At 41.8% G+C, this 18,193-nt stretch overlaps 1 pseudogene; it reads left to right on the top strand.

Moving 5' to 3' along the window:
- Positions 1-777: 777 nt before the first annotated feature.
- Positions 778-894, top strand: LOC132567867 (U6 spliceosomal RNA; annotated as a pseudogene).
- Positions 895-18,193: the final 17,299 nt, after the last annotated feature.

Below are 18,193 nucleotides of genomic sequence, written 5' to 3'. Positions count from 1 at the left end.
ACAGGGCAGTGGATGGAATTGTGAACATGTCAAGAATGAGATAGCAAGTCCAGTAGTGGGACTTTGCAGAGCCTTTGCACATTATTTCTGCAGCACAGTTTACTCTGCATGTCTTCTTTCAGGGGATACCGCAGTGATTCTTTCTAATTACAGCTGACATTTCATCTGTCACACAATGACTTTTATGAAAGGACAGAAATAAATTAGCTTGACTTGGGAAAGAGCAAGTGTAAACTCAATAAACAAAAGCACATTAGGAAATGAATACATCACAGGTGTATAAGGCAGTTCTCTTCCCCCCTCCGCCCCTTCTCAAGACCTGTTTGAGCTATTCATATTCTGTGCTGATATCAGAGGTCTCTGCAGATAGAAAGATAGAGAGGAAACATCAAACTTGGTAGGCTATAGGATTAGGCATGTAAAGGGTGTACCACCTTTCCTGATCCCAGCATGAATCTCTTCTGAAGAAGAGGACTGCTGGACCAGGCTCAGTCCTCAAGACTTTTTGAAAAGGAGCAGTTGGGACAACTGCAGCAGGGAAAGGGCCACATCAGCAATGACAAACACATGCTATGTTTCAGTGTTTGAAATGATCAGATACTTTCCCTTCCAAGGCAGTGAAACTGGTCTATGATAATGCAACTGCAGGACTAGGGATAATATCAGCACTTTGTATTTGCCCCATGCTCCATTTACTGGAGGGAACAGATCTAATTGTCCTGCTGCCAGAACTGCAAATGTATACCTCCTCTCTCCCATATATATATGAGGGAGAGAGTACTTTGGCATCACGTATACTAATATTGGAACTATGCAGAGAAAATTAGCATGCCCCTGCACATGGGTGATGTGTGGATGAGTGAGAGCTTAGCAAGATGGTGACTATTAATTTTTAAAAAGTAAACAATTTTTTTTGTTTTGTTCATAAAACACATTTGATTTACCAAACAGGTTGAAGTAAGGATAAAAAGTTTGACAAGAGTCTAAAGGGGCTGGTCCATGGTGGATCAGAGTACTAAGGTGGTGCTTGTGTTTGGGGTATCTCTCAAATGCCAGGCTTATTTGCATTCTCATTTTAGTCTCTAGTAAGTGCCTGATTCTTTGGGAGCGGGTTTTTTTTCTGCACATGTTTCACTTCCTCTAGAGGTTGATTCAGTATCACACAGATTTATGTCCAGCATAAAAATCTACAGGGAGATATGCTGGAAATAAATTTGTGTAATGTCAAATTGTCCACTAGAGGGAACAACACACTTGGAGAACAGGAAAAAAATCCCTGAAGAAACAGAAATTTACCAGGTGGTGAAATTAGAATGTGGGAAAGCATGCAGAGTGGGAGAAAATCAGATTTTGTTCAAATAGATGTTAATCAGTTTCCCTAAATACTATGCCAACTTTGGGATAAGAATAATAAGTTTTCAGGATACCTTTATTGTTTTCAGTGTAAATATATCAGAAGGAAAGAGGCCAGAGCACATGCAGCTGGCTGGGCTGGGTGACGAAGAGAAACCACAGAAGGAGAATGGAAGGAGGAGAATGTCTGGACGCTCTCCAACAACCCCCTGCAATTTGGGATCTCAGTGGAGCAAATCATCCCTGTGGAAGCATCTTCAGTTACTGAACTATTCCAATGGGAAGAATTGGGCTTCATGCCCCCCTTGTCTCTCTGAAGAAACTTTAGATCCAACAGGGAAATAAGATCTTTCATCACATGTTGTTCCCATTTCTCGTATATATGATTTGTAGTTTGGGACATTCGTAGTATTGAAAGGAACAGCTGCTGCCTGAATGTCACTCCTAGAATTTACATCAAATTGATTATGGTGGAGAAGAGTTGAATGACCTTCTCCTGTTTCAGAATGTTGTTTTGTCCAAGTGGAGTAACCTTTTCCAGAGAACACAGAAGACAGGTTGTCTTAGTGTCTTTGCTAGCCACTTTGACTGGCAGTGACATTTCTTATCCTTTGATAAAGGGTCTGGTGCTTAGCTTCAGCATAGCCATTCTTCCAACCAATTCCTCCAACAACCAGTGCTGGCTTGCATCAATCACATTGCATCAATCACATCAGTCCCCCAGGATGTCTCTTCAGCTATCTCTTCAGCTCCTTCTCAGTAGCTTCTTGTGATGATCTTAGATTCTGGAGCCCCTAGTTCAATTTGAAAGTGGGAGGAACCACACGAGCTTGTACATAATTATGTGAGGTCCTTAAACTGATAGCTTTCCCTACATCATGACTACTCTCTAATATCAGGTATTGGACAGAGATTGTTCTATCAGTTAGATTCAGTTTTCTGTCTCCAAGGAACCATTTCCATGTTGACTTAGCTGTTGAAAAAAATCCTGCATGTTGGCCATGAAAACCTAGAGGATTCTCAGTTATGTTCTAGATTGCACACTTGTATGATGGCCTAGAAATATTTTTTTAAAAATTGAGTGTGTGATATCTAAATGAATTAAATATATAAATAATCATGGGGGTTGATGTTGCTCCCCAGAACTGAGTAACTAGAAACACATTCCCAGACTCTCTTCTACAGAGGCATACCATAACTGGAGATTCAAAGCATGAGCAACCTATCAGGGAATCTTGTCTGACATCCCTGGTCATCATTGAGAAAACCCTATATTTATTTCTTTAGAATGTTTTCATTCTCATCTCAACCAAAAGTTTTAAAATTTCAGGATGGTTAACAAAATCCATTATAATGGAAGCAAATAGCAATAAAAGAGATGTCTCCAGCAGAGGAATACTGGGGTGCGTTCAGATGTACTATTAGTGGTGACACAGCTCTGTCTCACTGATGGATTAAATATGTTCATCCAGACATCCACATCTGGCAATTGAGCACCATCTGGGGTCATCCCAGCTTGCTCCAGATCAATGCTGCGTTAATTTGATAGCGCAGAAAGTCCGGCCCTTTTTCACAGAAGCAGCACACGATCGTTTTTTTCCTGTTTGGACAGCTCACACGTGATACTGCCCCTTGGAATGTTTACTGCCCCTCCCACCTTTTTTAAGAAAAAAGGCCCAGCAGACGTGCACATTGCCAGATCATCCGGGAATCAGAGGTGATGCTTCTGCTTCTCCGATCAACACAGGATCGGAGGGGGGCGGGGGAGAAATGTTATCCCACTATTCAGAACAGGAAAAAAATCTTTTTTTTTCAGTGTGGAGGATTTCCAGATATCATTGTCACTGCCAATTTCCAGGAAAGTAGTTCCTGGCAGTCCCCTGGTTTGAATCGGCAATGTTAATTCCGGAAACTTCCCCCCCTTCTCCCTCCGCCTCTGAAGCAACGTTTGATTTCCCACCTCCAAACAATTGGGTGCATGTTCAGTGGACCCCCCCCCCCCCCAGGAATCACCATCTGATCACACATGCTCCAAGAAAAGAGTGTGATAGTATTGGATGTCTATCGCTCAACAACAGGATGAGTCGCATTCTTGGATGCTCATCTGATTGGCGCTGCATTGAATCAATATTCAGCGATTCAAATTTGAGTGCTACACACCCACTTTTAATGTGACATGTGACCGCACCCCTGGTCACTTTGTTACTCCTGTGACACATTCATTTAGTTCAATTTGCTTATGAGTCCTGTTCATAAGGAGGAGCAGTGTCTCAAATGCACCTTGCACCTTAGAATGGTGAGATACACCTGAATGGCATAGAGAATGAATTCGTAACTGAGAGAAATACCATCATATGGGGTACTAGCCAATAGTAAAATCTGCAAGGTTATGGTACACCTGGAATACCTACGATTCATTGGAACCTACTGGTTTTGATGAAGGCCTGGAACTGCTGTACTAGCTGCTCTGTCACTTTAGACTGAAGTAAGTTACTACATATATATTCCATCTTTCTTCCATCATGGAATTATGAAGAAATACTACAAGAGGAATCCCATCCAGAAACTGACTAAAGCAAAACCTTTTAGTGTAATCAAGGTGGCTGCCTTATGTAGTCATCAACTATGGACCTAAGGAAGTCCTATCTTCATTTTTTGTTGACTATATTTATGGTTACAGGGGGGATTTTTTCTTTATATATATGTAAAGTTCTTTCCAGTTTGGCAGAGAACCACGAAAAGTACAGTGATTGCCAGCTCTGGGTATATATGGTGTTATACTGCTAGTACAACAATCTTTTGTATCTCCATAACATGACATTAGGTCCTGAGTCCTGGGCTTGGTCAGCCCCGGCAAAAAAATGTCATTAAATGAACTGTGCTTGGTTTGGGGACTTGGGTTTTGGATCAAGCTGGCTGCAAACAATTTTTGCCTACTTTCAGCCAAAGATAATTTGTCAGATGGAATAGAATGGAACTATCAAGACAGTGTGCATATGGAAATTTACCCATAATATGAGGTAAAGCTACCCCATTTGGCTTTAACTGACTTTAAACCTTGTGCATTGCTTTAAATTTATCTCCAAAATTATGCATACAATGACTACCAAGTAAGTTCTTTGCTCTTGCTCTACTTAAGATCTGTGATTTTCACATCATGTTCGAGATGAACAATTACTGACCGTTGTAATTTAATTGAGGGAGCACTATTTGTTTTTTTTTTCTTGCTCTTGGAATCTAGGGGCATGCCACCTGAGACCAGTCATACCACTTTATATCTACTTGCTTCTTAAGTACAGGAATGCTGGCCTTAAAATGATGTCCTAAAAATATTTATATACTGTATATATACACATTTATAACCCACCTTTTCTCTTGGTTTCTCCACCTTTTTTTTTGTACAATCCAGCCTGATGAAGAGTTCTGGTGGGCTCAAAAATTTACACATACAGTTTTTATGTTATTTTGGTTGGTCCTAATAAAAGATGTTACATAGCTTGTCCTTTGGGAGAGGGGGATTGATTTTGCTTTTGGACTATCATAGATGCAAACAGCTTTTGCCTACCAAAAATCACCAGCCCAGCCCAATACTATATTTTAATAGGCTCAGTTTAATCATGTACTATGGAAAAGGTTTGGAGAACAAGCAGGCATTATTTCCTGGGAGGTCTTGGATCTTCTTCTCTGTATAATGATTGTAAATGTTTGTCAGATGAATAATACCTTCCCAGAGGTATGTACCTAATGGATCTCAAGGAGCTCCAAGCGCTCATTTGCTGATTTATATTTTTGAAAAGATCTCTGCTGTTCAGCAACCAGAAGAATAAGCCTAGATAATTGATAAAGGCATATTTCCAAAAGACAACAATTAATGAATTTATATGGTATCCTGGCTACGAGGTGCATTAATTTAGATCGACAGCACTCAAGGTCTTAAGAGCTGGCACTGTAGTAGATGGACAGGATGAAAGCAGGAGACAGAGTAAACAGAGGTTTCTAAGTGCCAGTGACTTTTGTTCAAATACTTTATTTCAATCAGCTTAAAAGGAAAATACAAAGCTGGGGTCACTCTTAGCAGAAGAAACAAAATGGAAAACAAGTAATGTGGTGATTGCAATTAAATTAAGGTTTGGAAACAAAATCTTCTAGGCCAAGAGGCTTGAAATAGACTTGCTGCCAAGGTTTGTCTTGGACTTTGTTTGAGGAGTGATTTTCCAAATATCAGTTAATATTTTGACTAGTCAGCACAGAGGATAATGAAGGTGTTCCTCAAAGTTACTTATTTTTTCCTTTCTTTTTTTTGTTTGTTTTTTGGAGTATAATTTTTCTTTCACGAGTCTCATCATTTAGTTCAACTGCAGGGAAATCACTCAAAAAAGGAGGCACAATGAAGAACATACAGCTTTCTGTAATGACAATATATGCATATCATTGTCCAAAATGGAGGCTCTTGAAAGAATGAAGAATTTGTTAAAATCCAGGGGTCCATTCCATGACTCTTTATGGAGCTATTTCATTCACTTGCACATTTTAAAAATAAGGTCAGCTTCAAAACAATTGTGATGATAGTTATAGCTGTCATAAGAGACTGGGGCTAGTGGGAGATCTTTTTGGAGAACTCTAATGCTGACAGAGGAGATGAGTGTACCATTTTGTTTTATAATCACACTGATAAAATAGTTAAAATGACATCTAAAGTTAAAGAAACAGAATATTCACAGTCTACTATTTTAATAAGAAAGTTATAGTCAAACTGTCATCACTACACCACAACATGTAGCTAGGGTTGCCAAGTCCAGTTCAAGAAATATCTGGGGACTTTGGGAGTGGAGCCAGGAGACACTGGGGGTGGAGCCAGCACCAAGGTTGTGACAAGAATAATTGAACTCCAAAGGGAGTTCTGGCCATCACATTTAAAGGGACCACACACCTTTTAAATGCCTTCCCTCCATTGGAAATAATGAAGGATGGGGCACCTTCTTTGGGGCTCATAGAATTGGACCCCCTGGTCCAATCCTTTTGAAACTTGGAGGGTCTTGGAGGGACACTGGATGCTATGCTGAAAATTTGGTGCCTCTACCCCCAGAGCCCCAGATACCCAGGCCATGGATCAGTTCTCCATTATACCCTATGGGAATTGGTCTCCATAGGGAATAATGCCCAGCAGACATCCCCTCCACACACTTTTTGATGACCCTGAAGTGGGGGGAGGGCCTCCAAATCAGGGGATCCCCTGCCCCAATCTGGATATTGGCAACCCTACATGTAGCTCAAGAACCCATTGAAAATCCATTTCATGAAGGCATGACTGGAAGTGGAGAAGCAGCAAGTAGGAAAGGGGTAGAAATATTTGACTTCTTCCCCCATGCACTGACACTCCATTTTAATTGTTGATATGTATGGAAATGTTTTATTATATATTTTACTTTTTACTATTCTGTGTTTGTTAATTGTTAATGCTTTTAACTGTTAGCCACCCTGAGCCCATCAGGGGAGGGCGGGATATAAATATAAATAAATAAATAAGTTGCCTGCTAACTAGTTTTCCCTCAGTGAGGTTCTAGATATGAGTTTACTCTCACAAATACCTGTTTGAAATCCTGTGGGAGGACAAGAACTGCTAGAGAAATAAAGCAGAGGAATGGTGGGTGAGGAAAGGCTTACCATTTAGCATCTTTGCACATGACATATTTTTGCCTTGAGTGACATTCTTGGGATTTCTTTAGCAGATCTTGGAAGACTATTTATTTCAAAAGATTGGGCTGCTTTGGACTTTTCATGGCCTTGGAGTCATTAGTATCTAGGGATGCCAGACTCCTAGTGGGGTCTGGAGATTTCCTGGAATTACAATTTATCTTCAGACTGCTGGGATCAGTACCCCTGGTGAAAATGGCAGCTTTGGAGCATGGACTCTATGCCACTGTACCCCACTGAGGCTCCTGTCCTCCCCCAGGCTCCACCCCCAAATCTCCAGGAATCACCCAACCTCCCACCCCCTGCCAGTGGCCTGTGGGGGGGACCTGGCAACCCTACTAGTATTGACTGATTGTCTTCAGAGGTGCCCACAGCAAGTTGCTGTGCCTGCCACAGGGCTTGCATGATCAAATCCTGGCTGTTTCTGTTTCATTATTCAACACAAAGGTTTTAGTCTCCAGAATTAGGATAATGTCCTCAGGATGCCCGTTTGAAAGCTACAAGGGACAGGTAATGGCCCCATCTTGGTGGAACCAGCTGCCAGAAGAGGTAAGGGCCCTGCGGGACCTTACTCAATTCCGCAGGGCCTGTAAGACAGCCCTCTTCCGGCTGGCCCACAGCTAACCGGCATTGAACACTGAACACCGAATACTGAATTTGAAATCGAACTTGAATCGAGTGTAGCTTTAAGACCGCTGTATGATTTTCATGTTTATGTATATAATAATTGTTTAGATTTTTAACTATAAATTATGAAATGTTAATTTTAATGCTTAATTTTATATTTTATGTTAGTTTTACATGTTGTAAGCCGCCCTGAGCCACCTAGTGGGAAGGGCGGGATATAAATCTCAGATAAATAAAATAAATAAATAAATAATGATGGAGTGTTATAAGATAGTAATGGAATAAAGATACAGCTTTTCTTCCCTATCCCTCAAACTTTGGTGGATATGTTATCTGAATAGGGCTTCTGTAAGGAACCCACACTTGACAGTCCTGTCTAGCAAGCAGCACAGAAATAGTAACCAGTTTTCTCATATAGATATTGGATCTCTATGTGAAATTTGATGTCTGCATAATATCTCTTGAAGTGATATCCATAGAGATGGAAAAAATTAAGGCATTCTCAGTTTGAAGCACTTGAAACTATCACACACTGTAAGAGAAGGGCTATGGCTCAATGCCAGAGCATCTACCTTACATGCAGATTGGGGAAAAAGGGTCCTAGGTTCAGTCTCTAGTTAAAAGGACAAGGCAGTAGGTGGTGTGAATGACCTCAGCCAGAGATCCTGGAATGCTGCTGCCAGTCTGAGTAGACAATATTGGCCTTAATAGGTCCGTGATCTGATTCAGTGAGAAAGGAGCAGAGAGTCAAGGTAATACACGTGCCTTTGTTCAACTTTTCAATCCCCCCCCACTTTTAACTTTCCCCCCACAAAAAGAGGATTGAGAGACATACCACTGTCATGTTTACTGTGTTTATGTAGAAAGACATCTCACAAGGCCCAGATACATTTTATTATCGGGATTAGAACAATTACTAAGCAAGGTTCGAGTCAAGCTGCATTTAGCCTTGTTTCCCAAGGAGTTTTTGCCTTTGGCTTTGTGGCACTCCCCGGGAACATTCCAGGGGCAGCTTGCAGTTAGGTGCCTAGCTTGTATAGGGTGCCCTTGGAAGTTTGAGGATGCAGTACAAGTCAAAGGTGGAACTGGCAGTGTGTATGGTTGGGGAGAACTTCCATGTTGATACTCCTGTCGTTGCGGAATGTTAACAGACAAAATGTTGAACTAGAAGGATCACTGGCTAGGCCCAGCAGGGTCATTTTTATGCTCATCTAGCGCTTGCTTACAGAAAAAATACCAACTGATGAACTTTGATACTGTGTAATAAAAAAACTTGCTGCTATGCAATGTACCTGTCAAGCAGCCAGTCTTCACTGTGATTAGCATATGAAAAACACACCCTGTTATGTAAAGTTAAATATTTTACCATATTGCATGGTATTATGTGAACTGGTGACTATTAGTTGCTTAGTAACACTGCATCCTGTGTATCATTTAGCTCTAGAATTAATGGGTATGCTGTGCCTTGATGGGGGAGAGAGAGGAGATCTCCTGTTAAAATTGCTTTTTTCCCTTGCCAGAGTTTCAGATGGCTGGATTTGTTCCAAGTGGTGTGAAGTGGTGAAAGTCATTAACTTCCCGCAGTTCTAATCTGGCTGTGAATGAGAATGAGCAGCAGGAAGCCGCATGTTTAACTGCATGATCTCCTTGTGTTTATTATTCATGCAGTTGTTGCAAGCAAGGGAATCCTCCTTTGGGCCTTGGGGACGTCAGAGGGCTGGCAGATCTTTCTTCCCAGCAGGTGCCTCCAGACAGAAGCAGGCCAAGAGCTCTCAGTGCTTGGCCAGAAATCCTTGAGTATGCATGCCCAGTACAAACACTTCTTTTCCTGGTGTATCGCATCGTCCGAGGAATCAAACTGCTATTTTGATACAGCCGAGAAGGTCTTTCTGCCTAAGCTCTACTTTGCATACTTATCAGGTCTGAAAAGCTAGAGAGGCAATTCTGAAGAAGATGATCATGGGTTGGCATATCCAATATATCTAAGGATATATACATCAAAATATTGAAGAGGATGTATTTGCTATATAGTAATTTAAACTCAAAATTATCCTTTGCTGGCACTTGGGTGACCAGATGTGAAACGAGACAGACCTCTTCCTGGGTGATTAGAGTCAATGTGGAAGGTAGGATTTGGGTAGGTGTGGCCCATCATTGTATAGAGCTGCAAAGGGCTAGCTTATCTGCAAAATCTCTTTTTCTTCATGACTAGTAGAAATGCTGACTGACCTGGAGAAAAGGATAATTCCCCTTTATGACAAAATGGGAAGTTAAAGCTTTTCATCACCTAGTAAATAACATCCCAATAAGTCTCCTTTTCTCCAGGCAGGCCATTTGGCAACCTTGGTGTTTAGACAGTCCACACCTATGTTTGTTGGAAAGTAACTCCCTAGTGAATTCAGTAAAGATGGGCAGGATTGCAAACTTGAGAGCAGAGCAGCTCTGCCCCTATTAAATCATTTTGTTCTGAGATAAAGAAGACTTCCTTGGCTTGAAACCTGCCTAGCCTTCTGCAGGTGTGGGGAGGGGACAATTTTCTCTGAACTCTCCCTCCCATGGGAGCCCAAAACCACCCACAGAACTTGAACAGTAGCATTGTCTGGAAATGTCAATAAGTAATCATGTTGAGGCCCTGAGGGGTTTGTGCACTGGATTTCTGCAAATCTACCTACCGTCATTGATGCAGAAGTAGATAAACTATTTTCTCCTGGCCAGTTGGCTAGTGTACACACTGAAAAAGTTTGTTAATCACTTGTCATTACCCTTTCCATAGTTGTCTTTCGCTACAGCACAAATGACAAGATTTGTCACATAGCAGAGAAAGTGCCCTCTTCCCAAGCTTGGTTTCAGTGAGCCTGCTAACAGATTTTGGTATATCAGTTTTGCTGGTAAGTGTAAGAGCAGTTTTAATTGGCCCAATTGCCTTTGAAGTAACAAGTTCCCCTTCAGTACCAGCTCAAGTTGAAAAATTGCCAGGATTATTTTCCTGACTTTCTAGCATCATTCTCTCTTCTGCTGCCCAATACTTCATCACACACCTTAAAAAAATGTATATTTCTCTTTGGAGAACCCTTGAAGAATAATATATTTTTTTATTATCATGACAGTGAGGCTGTGGGTTGCCATGGTTACATCTCTTTGGTGGAATACGAGCATTCTGGATGTTTTACATTCTGCTCCCCCTCCCCTTCCGCCTTTTCATTCTATACACACTTCACACACACATGTTGTCTTTATTGGTATTATATCATCATTATCTGGAACAATATATAATTTGCCACAAAGAGAGACCAACTGTCTTCATCAGACAGTTAACAGAAACTGTTACATTGGAGTGGTTTTGGCAAAATGGTAACTTGGATAATATATACTGTGCTGGAAAAAGAAACTCCAAAGGGGCCTCATCTGTCTCTCTTCTCTCTCTATATTGAACATTAAATTCCATCTCTGGACTTCAAGACTTTTGAATGAATGTTATAAAATGAATTCCAATCTGTGGTGCTTTTCATAGTCGCCCTGCTGTAGAATCAGCCTCTATCTTCCACTTGTCAGCTTGGCTGTCTGCAATTCTAGAGCCTTTTTTAAAACCTTAATCTATCTTGAGGCACACAGAAAGCGGGATGGATATATTTGCTTCTTCTTATTTCTTTTCTCTATAATTTTCAGACTGCAGCTCAGCAACAACTAGGTGCTTATTTCCGATTCATTTTTATGGTGTGCTACAAAGAAAAGCAAACAGCAATGAAAAATATATTATTTTTTTAATATATTGTCTACATTTAAAAAAAAAAAAACCAACAGATTTTGTGGGAGCCTTAAATATTCATGGCCTCAGGCTTTCTTACACATATTAACCTATTCTATGGTTGCCAGCTTTTTCTGGCAGGGCTCCCCATGCTTTTAGCTGTTTGATAAGCAGAAATTCAACAGGTGAACCTTCTCCTGGCAAAGGGAGTGGTGGAAAAAGCTAGATCTTCTGAATCTCTAGTTGTCAGGCAGCTGTTAACAGCACAGGAGCCTTGCTGGGCAAAAAACTGGCAATCTTCATCTCATTTAAGACCAATCATATTGCTATCCCTTTTTCTTACTCCACATCTATTCTGCTTTCACAGTTGCTAAATACGTTGACTTGCCTCTCAATTGTCTAGTGATGTCCAGAAAATGGACCTGTTTGGTGACAGGTCCAAGGTCAAGTTAGTAAGGGAGATGTGAAAGTTGTTAAAGTCCTGGTGGGTACCTTGAGAGAATAAAGAAACAGTATCCCTTCTGCTACACATTCCATATACCAAAACCAAGAGAAGAAAGTAATAGTACCTTAAGCATGTGGAGACTAACATCAAAGACCTTTATCATGACTTGAAATTTTGAAATTCACATTTTTTTTAAAAAACTGGAAGTATACATTTTGTGTCTGGTTGCACTGATGCTGGCATCAATAGAGGGCAAAGTGGGGGAGATGCTGAGACGCACCCCGGCTATGAAATAGGGGAGAATGCAAGTTTTATTACTTTGTGGTGATAGTAATAAGCACTCACCAAGGAGCAATTTGCCCACTCTATTGACCCCCCCCCCCTCTTTGTTAATAGCAAATCAGTGCACATCAGGGATTCTTTTTGCATTTCTGCATGTCACAGAAACAACAGGAAACAGTATTGCAAGCAGTGCCCTTAAAAAAACATATTGTTGGTGTCTAATATTTGTGGCCAGTGCCATGGTAAGGTTGCTATAGGAGTGCAAGCCATTGTTCTATGAGGGGAACTGCAGGCATTCTTAGTACCTTGTATTCCTCACAACTGGAATATTGTATTGGTGCATGCTGTGGACAGGTACCTTTTTCATACTTGATTACAACCCTCAAAGTGACAGTTTAAAAATATAATACAAATCAATTTTCAAAACAGAATGTGTATCTAAAGTCAGTAATTAAATATTTGGATTGAGATATCTGTTGGATGATTAAATTTGTTACATCAAAGATGTAACTCTTGGTTTTAAAACAGAGTGATGCATTTTTCAATATTTCTTTTCTTGTATTAGCTAGGTTATGGCTCATTTGATCCTTTGATCCAGTGTTGAGTGAGAAAATTAAGTTGTCTTATTCCTGCCAGATGGCTCCAAATGAAAATTTTCAGTATGTTGAGATTATTCAGTTGTTTAAGTATTTCGGATAGATGTGGATTAGTCTCCTCGCTTCCAATTGTGACAGTAAAGAAACTTTTCTGCAGATTCTGGGATCCAGACTTTTCCAGAACATTTATATTGCTTTTACAAAATGATGCCAGTTTTATTGAACAGCACTCTTAATAAAATCATAACAGGCATTTGTTTTTCTCTCTGGTTTTATACAAAGTAATAAGGGTAATCAAGAATTTTTTTGTATGGTTTCTCTTTATCAGAGTAAGCAAATTGAAATGGAAAAGTCAGGGGTTAAATAAGAAAAAGTAGAACCAAGGGGTGGGGGCAAATGGAGTGGAGGGGTGTAGTTAGTGGATAAAGAGGCTGTACCAAAGTGGAAAGGGAGTCCACTTATATTATGTTACCCAAGACCCGCAAAAATCTGGAACCAGCCCTGCACATAGCCCTGTTCTACCTTCAGCCTGTGAAGATTCACTGCATGTATGCATAGAGTGTACATTTCATATGTACAAGGCTTTTTTTTTGGTAGAAAAAGCCCAGCAGGAACTTTTTTGCATATTAAGCCACACCCCCTGATGCTAAGCCTGCCGGAACTGTGTTCCTGTGAATTCCTGCTCAAAAAAGGCCCTGTACAGATGTATTTATGGATCACATTGGTAGACTGCATATTTTCTCAATGAATATGTGTAAATTGGAGCAAAGCTTGCTGCTGCAATCCCGACACTCTTACATGTATTGTACAAATGTAGGACACCTGAATAGGACTATTTCCTTCACTCTTGATCCATTAATTCAAAATGGAAGCTCTGGCCACTTCTGGGTGCCAAGCAACCAAACACAGAAGAAGGAAACAGCTTTTAGACCCACTGACATTACCAAGGGAAGAGAGTTTGGGGCAAGAAAGAGAACAAGCTGCAAAGGCTGCGACTGTAATACATGTCAGTATGGATCTGGACCTATATAATCCACACATATAGAAGTATGAGGGCTCATGCTTGACCTGATGCCCTTACCCTTGAAGTGTGGGCTGGCTTAAGGTTGCTTAGTGGTGAAGGAAACAAGTATCTTCTGAGCTGCTCCTGTCAGTTTGCAAGTAGAAAATAAAAAGCCCTATAAAACCCATTACAGAAAAGAGAGAAGTGTTGTTTCTGGGGCTGAGCTCTGCCAGATGCGTTATTTTCCAAGGCAGGGCCCCTTCATTGTGTGACAGCATGTGCAGAGTATCAGGAAGGACCTGTGGCTCTTTGCATGCCAAAGGTCCCACATTTAAGTTTTTAGGGAAGGAAAGGATCAGTGCTGGAGGCAGTATCTGTCCAGAGTGAGTTTTTGGTGCTTTGGGTTTCCCTTGTGGCTGAGGTGACTGGCACTCCTCTCTCTGAACTCTCCTTTAGCACAGCTTGAATGGGCTTCTCAGGGCTCAGTATGGACATTGTTTCTATCTGCATTTTGGCAGCTTGTGATCTACAGATGTCGATTGTCTTTTGCAGGCTTAGATCAGGCTCCCTGAATAGTTGTTCCTTAAGTCTTTTATCACGAGCGGCACTGAAGAGAATTTTGTCTCTAATCATCAACTTGTGATCTGAGAATCTGAGGTCTTTGCCTTTTTCTTCAGGTCTGCTACATAGGAGTCAATGGTAGGTGATTCCAGAACTGATAGCACTCAAATACAATATTTCTTTTGGGACTGCAATAACTCTTGAGTAGTGTTAAAGCCTGCTCTACGGTGGTTAGGGATGCCAATCTCCAGGTCCAGGCCAGGGGGTCTACCAGTTTTTTTGACCTCTCCCCACTGCTAACTTGCTGGCTAGCGGAGGAAACCATGCCCCAAACAGCCACATCCCAACGTGACATCCCCAACATGCTGGCATTGTACAGAAGTGATGTGACACAGTGATGCTCTGCTTTGGGGGCAAAACTCTATGGTTTGAGTCCAGTTTTACCACAGAGTTTGCCCCAGAAATAAGCATTGCTGTGCGATGTTGCTGACACAATGATATCACTTCCCACTTTCATATGATGTTATCGCATTGGGGACATCCCCACCCAAGGGCAGAGTCAGCCGCAGGGTCTTGCACCAAGGTATTGTACACCTCAATGGCTTTTCCTTTGACTAAAAGGGAAACTCGAAAGGCTTATGGCTTGGTGTCTGCACCAGAGACTGTTAGATATAGGTGAAAATGCTGTGCCCACCTTCTGTAGTTTTCAGCAAGGTTCCCAGTCGTGGGTGGTGCACAGCTAGGCTTCCCAATCCCCAGGTCCCAGCGAGGGATCCCCTGTTTTTACAGGTTCCCCCCCCCCCGCCCCCAGCCAGCTGGCCGGCAGGGGAAGCCCCGCCCTCACAGTCACCATGAAGTTTTAGAGCTCCTGTAGATTTACAAACCTGCAAACAGGTCTGTGTGCCTTTAAGGCTGAGCAGGAAGCAGGAAACAGGAAGGGCTTCATGGGAAAGGGTCAGTAACCGTTTCATAGGAGAACAGCCCCTCCCTTTCTTTTGCTTTCAGTTTTCAGAGCAAGTAAAGTTCTGCAGGAACAAGACCCAGTAAGTATTTGTGTGAGAGAGAAAGGGAGGGGGCAGGGGATTCTCTGGTTTGGAGGCCCTCCCCCCGCTTTAGAAAGCATGTGGGGGGAGGGAAATGTCTACTGAGCACTCTATTATTCCCTGTGGAAAACGATTCCCATAGGGAATAATGGGGAATTGATCCGCGGGTATTGGGGGCTCTGGGGGGCTATTTTTTGAGGTAGAGGCACTGGATTTTTAGTATAGCATCTAGTGCCTCTGCCCAAAATACCCCCCAAGTTTCAAAACGATTGGACCAGGGGGTCCAGTTCTATGAGCCCCAAAAGATGGTGCCCCTATCCTTCATTATTTCCTATGGAAGAAAGGCATTTAAAAAGGTGTGCTGTCCCTTTAAATGTGATGGCCAGAACTCCCTTGGAGTTCAATTATGCTTGTCACACCCTTGTTCTTGGCTCCACCCCAATGTCTCCTGGCTCCACCCCCAAAGTCTCCTGGCTCAGTCCCCAGATATTTCTTGAATTGGACTTGGCAACCCTATGCACAGCCCTCCATGGGCAAGAGAATGCAGTTTTCTGTCAAAGCTGCTTTATTTTCAGTTTTGACTTTATTTTATTGATTACTCACTTTGCCAACTTCTGACACTATGTTATCCTTAGGGAGGGAGAGGATCAGTGCTGGAATCAGTAGTCAGTGTTCCCTCTAAGCTGAGTAAGTTTGAGCTAGCTCACAGGTTTTTTAGCCTCCAGTTCATACGTTCTTAGCTTAGCTCAGGAAGGATGGCCCCAAAGCAAACTAATTTATGCAGTAGCCAAATTGCTCACTCAATGTTAATGCCAGTAGCTTGTGAAGTAGAATTTTTGCTCACAAGACTCTTAGCTTAGAGGGAGCATTGGTAGTGGTCATAAGAACTGTGTTTATTGGAACACAACAGCTTGCTAACAGATCAGGCCACACCTAGGCCTCAGTAATTCTAACTCTTTCCTAAACCATTCTAGAGAGCCTCTGGAAAGTTGTTCTTAAGCAATAGTGCCAATATACCACAACATCAAATCCCTGGCATCTCCAGCAACACTAAAAGAATAAGGTCATATATGAAAGACCTCTGCTGTAACCCCGGAGAGCCACTGCCAGTCTCAATAGGCAGTACTGATCTGGATATGCCCGGTTTTCCATGTATATGTATGACTATCAGCACCTCTATGGCCAGGGTAAATGCAGATTCTTTTCTTGTTCATCTGTAAGGCACTTCCTGAACAAAAAATCTCTGTGTGGTTTTCATGCAGTTTTATTCTGGTCTTCCTCTAGGAAGTTAGTAGGCATTAACACCCAAGAGAGTGTCACTGGCCAAAGGTCACCCAGCAAGCACGTGGGGATTTGAGCCTAGGTCCTAGTCTGACACTCTATCCAAGAATCCATAGTAGCTCCTATACCACATTATTCTGTACCTCACACATTAGCCTACATCACAACCTTCTCCTGCCCTTCTTTGGTGACAACAGGCACAACAACAACAGCTGACACTGGGCAAGAACAAAACCCACAGGGATTCATACCAATTCTATAATTATTGAAGCTAACATTTATAAAACATACAGAACCATTAAGTATCACAAAACTACACTGTCCATGTCCATCTATTAGGTACAGTGTCAATGATTTCCCCATGTTCAGAAATTATTGTGAATGAAGTTTATGCCTCATGTTTCAGTATCCCACCCAGGAGGGAGACCTTATAGTTAAGCAGCCCTGCCCAGCGTCAATTGCTATTATCTCCAGTTCAAAAGAATCTCAGGCAGCAGTGCTCATAAGCAGGCCTCATTCTGGGGAGAAGCTCACAGGAATGGAGCCTCTAAATTTTATTGCGCTCTTTCTTTCTCTCCCCCCCACCCCCAATACTTGCTTCTGGGCTGCTCCATTGTTCAAATCCCCAGTGAGAATTTTGCTGAACTCTAAAATTTGACAAATAACCCAAATATATAAAACAGACAGATGGAAATCTTCATCATGCCACTGTGGCTACATAGAAAGTCATTTAAAAAGTATGATGGTAAAAGCTTTTATTATGACAATTATAATTCAAGAAGCATTTTAAGGTAGATGCTGAGCTGATATAATTTAGTACACCTTCTGCTGATGTCAGGGGTGTGTGGCATACGGCAATGTGTTGTGCTAATGAGCTCCAACACCTCTTTTTCTACAAAATGACCCCTGCTCATAAGAGACTTTCTCTACCTTTGGAAAGCCGAAGATTCAGGATGGACAAAAAGGAAGCACCGGTATTTCTTTTACTCAATGAATCATTAAATTATAGAATTCACTGCCAAGGGATGTAGTTACAGCCACTAGAAATGGCCATCTGGCTTTAAGAGGGGGTTAGATAGCTCCATGGGTGCTAGTTCCATCAAAGGTCACTTGCCTTGATGACTAAAGGGACCGTCCATGTTTAGAAGCAGGAAACCACTGAACACCATGCTAGGAGGCAACATCAGGGGAAGGCCTTGGCCTCTCTACCCTGTTTGTTAGCCCTTCAGGGCAACTGGTTGGCTATTGTAGGACATGGGATGCTGGTCTGGATGGATGACTGATCTGATCCAGGAAGGTTCTTCTTGTTCTTTTAAAATAGACAGCAGTGAAACTGAGGGACCAGTGATCTGATGCAGTCTTGGGGCTGATGCAGTAGAAGGCAATTTACACATATTCAACCCATCTAGTCCAGTTTTGCTCTTGCTTCGTCACAGTATGTTGTTTATTCACTTACTGTGCCCTCCTGCCCTCCAGGAATGCTGTCAAGGTGATTTAAAATTGGACATTTTGAAAACAGCAATATGCCAAGATTTTAAAAACATAAAGGACAACTGCGATAGC

Source organism: Heteronotia binoei, chromosome 2 (assembly GCF_032191835.1).
Source record: "Heteronotia binoei isolate CCM8104 ecotype False Entrance Well chromosome 2, APGP_CSIRO_Hbin_v1, whole genome shotgun sequence".
NCBI lineage: Eukaryota > Metazoa > Chordata > Lepidosauria > Squamata > Gekkonidae > Heteronotia > Heteronotia binoei.
Note: the sequence above shows the minus strand (reverse complement) of the source record. Positions and strands in the feature narration are given on the sequence as shown.